This window comes from Sciurus carolinensis, unplaced genomic scaffold (genome assembly GCF_902686445.1).
Source record: "Sciurus carolinensis unplaced genomic scaffold, mSciCar1.2, whole genome shotgun sequence".
Taxonomy (NCBI): domain Eukaryota; kingdom Metazoa; phylum Chordata; class Mammalia; order Rodentia; family Sciuridae; genus Sciurus; species Sciurus carolinensis.
Window position 1 is genome coordinate 2121132 of NW_025920125.1, and position 11734 is coordinate 2132865.

Consider the following 11734-nt stretch of genomic DNA (forward strand, 5'->3'; position numbering starts at 1 on the left):
CAGAATATCTACCACTGGCATTTTAATTTCATTAGTCTCCTTTATTATGTGCTAAAACATTGATTTCAGCCTACCTCACTAACCTTCATTCATTACATGACAACCCAGGCAGAACCAATCCACCTCTTACTCAGCCTGACCAAGAAAGAGTAAGCACCGTGTCCCAAAGTTGTAACCTGTTGAAAACTAAGTTGATGGATGCTAAGCTACCTGTATTTTGCAAATTTGCCTCCTGGATATTCCCTAACTCTGTTGGAACCTTTAGCTTCCCTACTATCAGTGTTCCACAGAAGCAATTCCATTAGTGCAGTCATTGGTTCTCCAGGTGGGACAAATCTATTCAGTCACTTGTCTAACCTTGGGAACTTGCAGTGCTCTAAATGTGGTAGAGAATAGCCTTAAGAATGACTTGGGTCATTCTTAAGGAAACTTGGGTCACAGGTCTGGACACTTTACACAATAATTTTTTTCTGGAACAAGATCACAACAATTTCCTAAGAAAAGCAGTTCTCCTTCATCAGAATTTTTTTTCTCTTTCCTGCCTGGCACTTTAGTGATAACTTTCTTATGTTTTGCTAGCTTCTCCTTGTGTTATTACAGATGAATACCCTTGCTGTGATTCCTGGCTACCAAGATGTGACCAATCCATATCCTTGTAATACTTTCCAGGAAGGGTAATTTAAATACTATAATGTTAGTTGAGAAGATGGATGCATAAAATCCCTGACTGGGAGAAGTGCTGTGAGCTTGTTTAATTAATATCCAACTCATATCCTGTGGCCAAGCCATTCACACACCATAGAGATAATGTTCTTTTCTTTCTGAAATTTGATTATGCTGTTCAAGTCATAAAACTCACACAGTTCTTAGGGGCTGTGCAGGTTCTAAAAGTTATGCTGGGCATAGAGAATACTCAGGTTATAGAAACTACATTGGACATAGAGGTTAGTCAGTTAATAAAAGCTATTCAGGTCATCAGGATATGGAAGACCAGAGGCTTCAGAACACAGAAAATAGGCAAGTCATACAGGTTACTAAGGTAATAGGGATTACGCAGATAACAGAGAATACCCAGGTCACAATGGCTGTTCAGGTCATAGAGACTACCAAGTCCTTAGGGGCTACTAATTCCATATTTTACATAGGGCATAAGCCTGTGGAGGTCATAAAGGCTGTTAGGATTGTATAGGTCATAGATGCTTTATGGGTTATAAGTGATATAGGGTCATAGAGGTTACTCATACTATAGAGATTATGCAGGCCACAAAAACCTTCTCAATTTTTTGAGGCTGCTCAGGTCCTAGAGTTTGCACAATTCATAAGGGCTTCTCAACCCATAGAGGCCATTCATAATATTAATACAACACAGGTCATATCGGTTACTCAGTTTATTTAGGTTACTTAGACCAGAGAAGATATGCAGGACAGGGGGTCTATGGTAAGTCATGAAAAACATACATATTAAATAATATTATACAGATCATAGAAATTCTGCAGGTTATAACAACTGAGATTATAATGACAATTCAGGTCTTAGAGGCATGTGGGTACAGGGGGCTTCACAGATTATAGAGACTCTGAATGTTATTGTGGTTACATTGGTGATAGAAGCTACACAGACCATAGTGGTTGCATAAATCAGAGGTTATGAGGGTTGAAGAAGCTACTTAGGTCAGAGAATAAGCAGTAAAAGTCATAAAGTCTACATAGATCATAGAGTCTATGAAGGTCAAAGAGGTATGCAATTCACAGAGGTTAACAGGATCTAGACACTACTCAGGCCAAGTAGGTTACTATGCATATAAGACCTAGGTAGGTAAAGGAGGCTATATAATTCATGGAGGCTACAAATTTCATAGTACCTATTGAGGTCATTTATGTTCCTCAACTCATAAGGTTATGGAGATCATAGAGATTGTTTTCCCATAGAAGATACACAGGTCATTAAGGCTATGCAAGTCATAGAAGTTATTCAGGCTACAGAAACAGCACAGGGGTTTATGCACACGAGTTTTATGATCATTTTGGGCACTCAGACCATAGAAGTGGTAAAAGTCAGATAGTATAAGCAGGCCAGAGACCCTGTGCAAATTATAGAGGTTATGCAGTTCATAGTACCTATAAATATTATAGGGCATACTAAGGTCATTTAGACCCTAAATCCATAGAAGCTATTCAAGTCTACAAGGCTACTCAGGATATAAAGACTTTCAGGCAATAGAGGCTATGTATGCTGTAGAGGATACCCAGATCATAGAGGGGACAGAGTTCACAGAGGCTACTCACAGCATACATAGAGGTTTCATATGTCATGGAGTATACTTAGGTCAAAGAGGTTATGCAGGTCTTAGAGGCTACTTAAGCCATAGAGGACATGTAGGCCATAAAGGTCTCAGGACATAGAGTCTTTTTTAGGTCACAAAGACTGCAGGGATCATAGAGGGTTTACTGGTCAAAGAGGCTTCTTAGGTCATAAAGGTTGTGCCGACCATAAAAGCTGATCAGGTCAAAAAGGATACCTGGGCCATGGAGGCTACAAGAACATAGAGGCTATTCAGGTTAGAGGGGCTACAAAGATCATATGGATAAAAAGGTCTGTCAGACATAAGCAATCTTTAAATAATTCTATCAATTGTATTCATCTTCCAACATATATTAATTTTTATTTAAAACAAGAAATTGTTTTCTCTTCTTCTGATTCTCATGTTTATAAGTACAAAGTAAAATAAAGTAATCTCAGTAAAAATGGTTCATTACAATGTTATTTTAGAATGGTCTGTTACTCAAAATGTCCAAAATGTTCTTAAAAGATGTCCAAATCGTGAGAATGATCAACCTCAATGGCCTCCTCTGCATCCAACTTGGTTTCACCATGTCTTTCCTGTGGCTCATCAAGAGAGGCCATGACCTCATTTGTGTCACTTGAATAAAGTTTCTCATGATGTATCATTGTCTTCTTGACAATTCAGACTTTTAATAGCTTGTTTCATCTTTTTACCCAACACTTGTGTCCTCTTCATAGGAGCTTTTTATTTTCATATTTCTTTTTATTTTCAATGTACAAAATATCCTTAATCTGTTCTTCACTGATACTAGGGTTTTTTTTTTTTCTTTTTTTTTTCTCAGGAGATTCAGAAAAACTCCACCTGGTGTCTTCTTGGGCTACCATTCATTGTAAAAAGGCTGTCATTCTGTTCAACTTTTGCAGTTTCCATCTGAAGTACAATTATCTTTTCATTTCCAATTATTCTCACTTCTTGGGCTATCAGATTTTATTTTGTTCCTGTAACCTGAAAGAAATTTTGTCAGCTACTTTCTCTTGAGAATCTTCTTGTGTTCTCATATCAGCATTTCTAGTCTTCACCCTACTCTGCCTTTGACAGGTCATTTCCATTTCAGATGGTCTTGCCCATTTTCCTCTTCCCTTGACCTCATTTTTTTGCTGTTATGCTTATATTCATCTAGTTCTTTGTCTAGTTCTTTTGTAAATTCTTGAAATTCCCTCCTAAGTTTCTTAGCAAGCAAATAATTATAGGTTTCAGATTGTCTGCTTTTGTCAATAGTGCCTCCATTCAGATTTTATTGGCTACTGCATCTTGATTCTGTTCCCGCAGCATGGCACCCCATATATTGTTAACCTTCTTTCCCAACAGGTGGTTTCTCACTCTTCTGGTCAAACTGAAATGACTCTGGTTTGGAAGGAGGGTTAAAATACTTCTGCTGCTTGCGTTTCCAAATAGAGCTATCATCATCTGAATCAGAAAAACTCCTTACTTGAATCCACAGTGTTAATAGTCTGATAATGTGACACTGATACATACATTGTTACAGTTCTTTAGAAGGAACTCACAGCACTGTCCACATCTAGTATTTTCATAGGACAAAGCTGGGTTCGGTGGGAAAACCAAAGACCAGGCCCCTGGGCATGCAATGAGCTTCATTCTTGGAGTTCAGTTTCCCAATCAGCACTTGGAGCAGCCACTCACTGGCTGTGACCATCATGTCAGAATCCAAATCCCACAGTTGCCAGTCTTCCAAGATGTTGGCTTCCAGTGTCATCTTCCAGCCAATAAGTGCACTTATTGTTCATTGTGAAGATAATACACATCACTGGTCCTCTGTCTTGGATCGGCACTTGCCCCTAAGGAACTACCAAAGATTTATATAAAATACCAAGTTCCACCAGACCTGATGTGGTGGGACCCTGCACATTTGATTACTTGGGGAAGGGATATGCTGCTGTTCTTACTTCTACAATTCCTGTCTGGATTCCTGCCAGATGTGTGATACTCAATAATCATGAGTTGGCATCAAAGACTTCACAATCTGATTCCCAAATTGCATTTGACCCTAGATAAAGAGGATCCTGATTCAAAGGAGGAACCTCTGATAACAAGAGGCCCAAGAGACACTCAATCTTCTAATTATCTAGTGACTTGGAGGAATATAAAAAAATTAACAACATCTGCTCAACAAAATGCTAGCCCAGATGGTTTAGAATTTACTCCAGAAAACTTGGTTACAGTTCTGTATGCCGAACTCACCAGAAATTCTGTAACTAGGCTGGCTATTATGGTGTTATTTCTCTGTTATTGCACCCCTGTTGGTGGTGCCTCCATACTTAGCAGAAATTGTTAATTCTAGTGACATCTGTATCATCAAGCTATTCTTGAAAATGGGCTGCTACTTATTATTTGCTGTTTTTACTTCATATAGGATACCAAGATTTTAACAATATGTGTTGTTTTAATTTAAATGATAATAATAACAACATTCAAAAGGAATTAGATCCTTAATTAAAGACATTGTAAAGAAGGAGTAAAAAGTTGATGGTGATTGGTATTTGGTTGGTTAACCTCATGGCTGCCAAATTTTACAAGGATCAAACAGATTTTTATTGGAGATTATTTATTGATACATGCTTTATTATGCTTTGCTTGTATTTGCCAATATTTGCTTTGCTTTCTCCATCCACCTTCATTAAAGAGGAGACAAGTCATATCTATTCAAAAGGCCATAAAAAACAAAAAAAATCAGAGTTGTAGGATTTTTAGGTCAGTCAATATACAGAGGATCAAAAGACCTTTGAGTTGAGCAATCATCCCAGGACAAAAGGCACTGTGTTTGAATGACTTAGAAATGCTCTGCAAATCCTCTGTCCTTGAGGCCTGGAGACATTATATTATTATAATAATCTTTGGTACTAGTGGACTCTAAGAAGCAAGAAAGTTATGTGATCTGCACATGGGCAAAGCTAACTGTATTATGTAACCTAGGTAACTTGATATGTTCCCAGAATGGATAAAAAACTGGACTGTATTTACCATGAGACTCACTTCTTTCTCTTTGCCATCTGAGTTCTTGCCTCTTTATTAGCTCTCTCCTTAACCCTAAAGCTGGACCCCAATTAACCTTTACAGAAATTCTGACAAGAAAAGCAAAGAGAAATCTTTGAAATGAGAAAAACAATAAACCAAATAAACTCAATGGAAAGCATCTCCAACAGACTTGATCACTTGGAAGACAAAACTTTACAGAACAAAGAGAAAATATTTAATCTTGAAAGTAAAGTTGATCAAGCAGAGAAGATGGTAGAAATCAGAAACGGAATGTCCAAGAAATATGGGATAACATGAAAACACCAAATTTAAAAATTATTGGGATTGAGGAAGGCACAGAGATACAACCCAAATGAATGAATAACTTTTTCAATAAAATAATATCCAATAATTACCCAAACCTAAAGAATGAAATGAAAAATCAAATACAAGAGGTTTACAGAATACCAAATGTACAAAATTTCAACAGATCCACACCAAGGCATATTATAATAAAAATGCTTAACATTCAAATAAAGATAGAAATTTAAAATTTCCAAGAGAAAACCATCAGATTACATGTAGGGGGAAAACAATACAGATATCATCAGATTTCTCACTCCAGACCCTAAATGCCCAAAGGGCCTGGAAAAACTTTTTCAAGCTCATAAAGAACATGATTGCCAACAAAAAATCTTAAACCCAGCAAAACTAACTTTCAGATTTGAGAATGAAATAAAATCCTTCCATGATAAACAAATATTAAAATATTTTGCAAATAAAAAACCTGTGCTACAGATCATTCTCAGCAAAATATTCCATGAGTGGGAAATGAAAACAACAATTTTAGTCAGCAAAGGGAGGGAGTACCCTAAATGTAAAGAAAAATAAAAAATAAAAAGGAAAACCAAGCCACATTAAAAATGAAAAATAGGCCAAAATTACCAGAAATACAAATCATTTCTCAATAATAAACCTGAATGTTAATGGTCAAAACTCATCATTCAAAAGGTATAGACTGGCAGACTGGATTAAAAATAATGACTCAACAATATGCTGCCTTCAAGAGACTCATCTCATAGAAAAAGACATCCACATACTAAAGGTGAAAGGATGGGAAAAAGCATACCATGCACATGGACTCAGGAAAAAGTGGGGATTACTCAGGTAAAGTGGACTTCAAGTCAAAGTTACTCAAAAGGGATAAAGAATAACATTTCTTACTACTGAAGGGAACCATCATTAAGGAAGACATAACAATTGTAAATATTTATGTTCCAAATAACAGCACATCTATGTATATCAAATAAATTCTTCTCAATTACAAAAACCAAATAGACCACAACACAATAATTCTGGGTGACTTCAACACACTGTTCTCATCACTGGATAGATATTACAAACAAAAACTGAACAAAGAAACCATACAACTCAATAGCACAATCAATAAGTTAACTTAACACACATATATAGAATATTTCATCCATTAATGAGCACATACATTTTATTCTCAGCAGCACATGGATTCTCCTCTGAAATAGAACATATATTATGCCACAAAGCAGCCCTTAGTAAATCCAAAAAATAGACATATTACCTTGTGTTTCATCAGATCATAATGGAATAAAATTAGAAATCAATGACAAAATAAAAATAGAAACTACCCAGCATCTGGATACTAAATAATATGCTACTTAATGTAGCATGGATAACAGAAAATATAAGGGATGAGATAAATAAAATCTTAGGAGTAAATGAGAATGACAATACAACATATCAAAATCTCTGGGACACTATGAAAGCAGTACTAAGAGGAAAATTCATTGCATGCAATGCATTAAAGGAAAAAATAAAAAGTCATCAACCAAATGACCTAATACTACATCTCAAAGCCCTAGAAAAAGAAGAGAATAACAACACCAAAAATAGTAGAAGACAGGAAATAATAAAATTAGAGCTGAAATCAATGAAATTGAAATTGAAGGAACAATTGAAAAATTGACAAAACAAAAAGTTGGTTATTTGAAAAAGTAAACAAAATAGATAAACACTTAGCCACAATTATAAAGAGAAAAAGTGAGAAAATTTAAATTACAAACTTTCATGATGAAAAAGGAAATACCATGACAAACACCTTATAATATAGTCAGAAGCTACTTTGAAAATCTATACCCCAGAAAAATAGAAAATTTAAAACACATCAAAAAATTTCTAGAGGCATATAATTCTCCCATATTGAATCAAGAGGACACGCAGAATGTAAACAGATCAATTTCAAGCAATGAAATAGGAGATGCTATCAAAAAGCTTACAAACCAAAAAAAGCCTCGAATCAGACAGATTTTCATCTGAGTTCTACAAGACCTCCAAAGAACTTATACCAATACTCATCCAAGTATGCCATTTAATATGGAGGAAACTCCTCCAAATTCTTTCTATAAAGCCAGTATCACCCAGACACCAAAACCAGAAAAACACACATCAAAGAAAGAAAAATTTAGACCAACATGCCTGGTGAACATAGATACATTAATTCTTAACAAAATTCTGGAAAATCACATTAAAAAACTTACTAAGAAGATACTGCACCACAATAAATTTGGGTTCATTCCAGGGATAAAAGGTTGTTTCAACATCTGGAAATCAATAAATGTAGTTCATCACATCAATAGACTTAAGGTTATGAATTATATGATTATTTAATTGGTGCATAAAAAACATTCCATAAAATACAACACACTTTTATGCTCAAAACACTAGAAAAAATAGAACAGTAGGAAAATTCCTCAACATTATAAAGGTTATCTATGCAAAGCCCAAAGAAAACATCATTCTTAATGGAGAAAAACCGAAAGCACTCCCTTAAAACTTGAAAAAGACATGGATGCCCTCTTTTGCCATGTCTATTTAACATTGTCCTTGAACCACTAGCCAGAGCAATTAGGCAGACCAAAGAAATTAAAGGGATACAAATAGGAAAATAACTCAAGCCATCAGTATTTGCTGAATACATGATGCTATATTTAGAAAATCCATACAACACCACCAGAAGACTTCTAGAACTGGAATGTCTGAAATCATAAATGAATTCAGCAAGATAGTAGGATATAAAATCAGCACACAAATGTCTAATGCATTTCTATTCATAAGTGATGAACCTTCTGAAAGTGAAATTATAACAACTACTCCATTCACAACAACCTCAAAAAAAAAGAAACACTTTGTAATCAATCTAACAAAGAGGTGAAAGATCTCTACAATGAAAACTACAAAACCCTAAAGAAAGAAATTTTTAAAAGTTTTAGAAAGATCTTCCATATTCTTGAGTAGGCAGAATTAGTACTGTCAAACTGGCCATACTTCCAAAGGCACTATTTTAACACAATTCCAATTAAAACCTCAATGATATTCATCATAGAAATAGAGAAATCCATCATGAAATTCATCTGGAAGCATATTTTATATGCCAAGAGTAGCCAACACAATCCTGGGTAGGAAGAGTGATACAGGAAGTATCACAATACCAGACCTTAAACTCTACTTTAGAGCAATAGTAACAAAAATGAGATTGTTTTGGCACCTAAATAGACACATAGATCAAAGTTACAGAAGAGAAGACACAGAGACAAACCCACATAAGTACAGTTACCTCATATTAGATAAAGGTGCCAATAACTTACAGAGGAAAAAATATAGCCTTTCCAACAAATGGTGCTGGGAAAACTGGAAATCTATATGCAGTAAAATGAAATTACATCTCTTTCTCTCACCCTGCACAAAACTCAACTCAAAACAGAGCAAGGACCTAGGGATTGGACCACAGACTGTTCACCTAAGTCATCATGTTGGTTTAGGACCAGACATTGTAAAAGTCTCCCAGAGAACAAGAAATAAGAAGAATCAAAAAACAGGATGGATTCAAACTCAAAAGACTATTCTCAACAAAGGAACAATCCATAATGTGAAAAAAGAACCTAGAGTGTGGGTGAAAATCTTTCTACATGCACTTCTGCTAGAGATAATATTCAAAATTTAAGAAAATTAATAAATTTTATGCCACATATACAAACAACCCAATGAGGAAATGGTCTAAGAAACTGGGCAGACACTTCACAGAAGATAAAGAGGTGATGTACAAATATATGAAATAGTACACCTCATCGCTAGTAAATAGAGAAATGCAATTAAAACTACCCTAAGATTTCATCTAACTCCAATTAGAATGGTAATTATCAGGAACACAAGCAATAATAAATGTGGGTGTGGATGTGGGTAAAAAGGTTCACTCACATATTGCTGGTGGGGTTAAAAATTGGTGCAGCCACTCTGGAAAGCAGTATGAAGAATCCTCAGAAAACTTGAAATGGACCCACAATTTGACCCAGCTATCCCACTCCTTGGTTTATACACAAAGGACATAAAATCATCACACAGTCATAAAATCATGGCACAGTCACATCAATGTTTATAGCTGGTCAGTTCATGATAACTAGATTGTGTAACCAATGTATATTCTCTTCAATTGATGAATGGATAAAGAAACTGTGTTATATATACACAATGGAATACTTCTCAGTCATAAAGAAGAATAAAATTATGTCATTTACTGGAGTTGGAGGATACAATGCTAAGTGAAAGATACCAATCTCCCAAAACCAATGGCTGATTGCCTTATCTGATAGGTGGATGATGAGACATAAAAAGGGGGGTATGGGGGCAAAGGAAGAATGATGGCACTTTGAATTGTGTAGAGGAAAATGATGTGGGAAGGGGTGGAGAAAGAGAGGTAGTGGACTGAGACAGACATTATTACCCTATGTTCACATATGATTACACAATTGGTGTGAGTCTACATTGTGTACAACTATAGAAATAATAGTTGTACCCCATTTGTGTACAATGAATCAAAATTCAGTCTTTAAATATATTTTATATATATATATATTTTTTTTAAATATTGTCTTGTCAGGGTATATTTGTCAATATTGATGTATGAATTTTGATTGGTCAATGTAGATTTCTTCATATCAACCCATAGGGGTAAATTTGTCATTGACTATCCATTGGGGTAGATTTTTTAATATCAACTCTTTGGTGTATATTCATCAAAATTAATTCATTGGTGTAGATTTTTTTCATATTGACCAAACTGAATAGATTCCTCAATATCAACTCAAATGTTTGAATCATTGACATCAACTCAACTGGTTAGATTGATTGAAATCAACTTGGCCGTCTAGATTTGGTTATATTGACACATTGTGGTAGATTCATTGATATCTACTCATTGGTGGGTGTAGATTTGTCAATGTTTTCCTGTCAGTGTAGATTCACTGATATCAATAAGAAGATGTATATTCATTGAAATCAACTCTGATTTAGATTGATCAATAAAACCTCAATGAGGTAGATTTATCAATATTAACCTGTCAGTCTTATTCATCAATATTGACTTGACAGGGTAGATTTTAATATCTATTCATTGGTGTAGATTCATTGACATCTACTCATTGGCATCAATTTGAATATAACAACCATAAGGGGTACATTTGTGACTATCAACCCATCAGTGTAAACTCATAAATATCTACTAGTTGGTGTAGATTCATTGATATAGACCTCTCATTGTAGATTTGTCAGTATCTACTCTTCAGTGTAGATTCAGTGATATTGACCAATTGGGGAAGATTGGTCGATATTGACCTGTCATAGAGATTTGATGATATTGACTCAACTGAGTGAATTCATCAATTTTGACTCATTGATAGAGATTCATAGAGATTGACTCAACTGGTTATTTTCATTGATATTGATATTTTGAAATTAATTTGTCAATGTTGACTCATTGATATTGACCCATCAGTGTAGATCCTTCAATATCGAGTCTTCTGTGCATATTCATCAATATCAACCTGCTGAAATAGATTCATCAATATCAACACTTTGTTGCAGATTTGTCAATATTGAATCATCAGGATAGATTTGCCCATATTGACTCATCAGGCCTCATTCCTCAATATCAACTCTATTGGTTAGATTCATTAATATCAACTCTGATTATTCATCAACATTAACTTAACTGGTTCAATTTGTCAAAATGTCCTCATTGGGGTAGATTTTTCTATATCAACCAATGGGGTTAGACTTGTTGGTAATCCTTGGTGTAGATGCATCAAAATAGACTTTTCAGGGTAGATTAGTCCACAACTCCTTGAGTTAGATTGTTCAATAATGACTTCTCATTAGATTCATCATTATTCACCCATCTGTGTAGATTCATCAAATTGACTCATCAGCATAGATTCATCAATAGTGACACTTCAGTGTAGATTCTTTGATATTGATTAGTCTATTGATTTGAAGATGTAGGTTCATTGATATAAAAATTATGGGATAGAGTCATCAATATTGATTTA

The 11734-nt window shown here is 34.9% G+C and overlaps 1 pseudogene; it reads right to left on the reverse strand.

The window, feature by feature from the left end:
• Positions 1 to 2803: 2803 nt before the first annotated feature.
• On the reverse strand, positions 2804 to 4059 carry LOC124973892 (phosphorylated adapter RNA export protein-like; annotated as a pseudogene).
• Positions 4060 to 11734: the final 7675 nt, after the last annotated feature.